This window comes from Tupaia chinensis, unplaced genomic scaffold, assembly GCF_000334495.1.
Source record: "Tupaia chinensis unplaced genomic scaffold, TupChi_1.0 Scaffold000704_1, whole genome shotgun sequence".
NCBI lineage: Eukaryota > Metazoa > Chordata > Mammalia > Scandentia > Tupaiidae > Tupaia > Tupaia belangeri.
The window spans coordinates 1,157,151-1,159,123 of NW_006160227.1; the positions used below are offsets into that span (position 1 = coordinate 1,157,151).

Sequence of the window (1,973 nt, forward strand, 5' to 3'; positions counted from 1 at the left end):
AGGGGGCGAACAGGCCCGCCTGGAGTCGCGCGGGGTGGGGACGGGGCAGGCGGCTTTGCAGAGCCCGGTCCCTCGCGTGGGGGTGCAAGGCGGGCGTGCGGTGCGGTCCTTTATGCCTCGGTATTTGGGGAGGAGCCTAAGGTAGGGAGGCGATGGGAGTAACCGAAGTACTGCTTTTATATAAGGCCGGGCGCTAGGTGGAGAAGGCGCCTCTGCCTCTGCGAGGATCGGGGGGCTGCCTTCTCACTCCCTCACCTCCACTCGGGCTGCAGGTGAGTCGGCCCACCGTGCCCGCGTTTCCTCGCCACGTGTGGGTGCTGGGTGCGAAATTGGCAAAACGCTGCTGCTTCTCCTAACTGTGATTTGGGGGTGCTCTTGTTTTCCACTAAGAACCTGATTCACCTGGGCCTGAGGCTAACGGTTGGGGGGGTAGGGGGGAGTGTTAAGCATGTTAGGAGAAATCAACTTTACAAAGAATCAGCCGGCGTAAAGACACCAGAGTTGGCCTTCTTGCCCTTTCAAGATCAGGGACACCTGTAAAGTCGTGGAAATCCTCATTGGAAAACCAAATCGGGCTGCGTGATGCTGAGAGTCGTTTTTTGCTCCCTGTTGCCGGAAAAGCTCTTGATTTGGAAGTTTATTATTTTAACGCCCTCCGCGTTGATCATTCATAATACCCAGAGTTAAGAAAAAGAATGACTAATTTCTTCTGGAAGGGACCTGGGCAGATCTTGACAGATCTCAGGTGTACTTTGGGAGGTTTCCTGTCAGTAGCTGAGTGATCAATTGCTGATTATAGAACCAACCGAGGGGCTGCGTGATTTAGAAAACCGCCCCTGTCTAAGCACTGATACTCTCTGTGGCTTCTCAGAGAAACACCCTCCACCCATCAGACCCTGCCACAGAAAACACCCAGAGATGCTCTCAGCTCGCATTTGGAGCGATAGCCCACAAGTGTTGAAGTTTTAAAATCGTTGTCATGGTGTGTATTTTCAGTCCTATTTGCTCTGGGGTTCAAAAACGGTTCCGCAAGATGAATTTTAGTATAACCCAGCTCTAACTCTAATTCCACATTAGCCAAGAAGTGAAGTGTGTTACAAAACCGTCCATTTTTTTTTTAATCTTACTGTATTCTTCAGGTCATTTTTCTTCTTTATTTAAATGACGTGATATTTGATATTTAACTTGCTGATAATTATATCTTAAAAAGCTCTTAGAATCAACTAGTGGCCATCCCAGTCTTGGGAGGAAAAAAATAAACACTGAGAATGCTGTGTTTTTTTTTTTTTTTTAAATCCAAGTCTTGATCATCTTTAAAAGTTTCTAATTCTTACAATAACTGCTGTAAAACCATGACACTCGTGAAGCATGAAGTTTTAGAGAATTTTAGGCTGAAGACTTTCCGGACATTTGTTTTCTCCTTCTTTTACATCTTAAAAAGAATTCACCAATTTTAATTAAAACTAAACTGTCCACCAACTTTAAATTCCTTACTGAACTAAAGAATACTTTGAACACACTTTTTGCAATTTCCATTTTGGAAAAACATCATATTTTCTTCGAAGGGACTAGTCTCCTTCATGTTCACTCCATCAATATTTCAGAACTACTTAAAAAGAATTCGAGGTTGCATTTTCTTAAATCACAATTTTGTAAATCCCTGTGGCTCTTCATATGTTTGGAGGAGAAAGATGGGACTTGAGGAGGAATGAGACTTGTAAATGGGTTACGGATCACAGCTCACTGTGTTTAATCGGCAAGGTTTATAAATATAAACAACTACTAGGTTTTCTCTCTCCTGTGAGTCTCTCCAAGTAAGATTGTTTGCCACGAATTTTAATTATCAAGATGATTATGTGTGGAAACTGCTTAAAAGGTACTATGGTAAAAAAAACATATATATATATATATAGATAGATAGATAGATAGATCTATATATATATAAAACATATATATCTATCTATCTATATATA

The 1,973-nt window shown here is 42.6% G+C and overlaps 1 protein-coding gene across 2 annotated transcripts in view; it reads left to right on the top strand.

Annotated features, from left to right (window-relative positions):
* Positions 1–1,973, top strand: part of PPARG (peroxisome proliferator activated receptor gamma) — a 198,225-nt gene that overhangs the window by 934 nt on the left and 195,318 nt on the right. The window contains exon 1 of one of the 2 annotated variants that reach the window (XM_006160645.3): positions 201–272. The exons of the other annotated variant lie outside the window; for it this stretch is intronic. The gene's annotated coding sequence lies outside the window, so the exon portion shown is untranslated. Of the gene's footprint in view, positions 1–200; positions 273–1,973 lie in introns of those variants that run through there. 2 annotated transcript variants of the gene reach the window in all.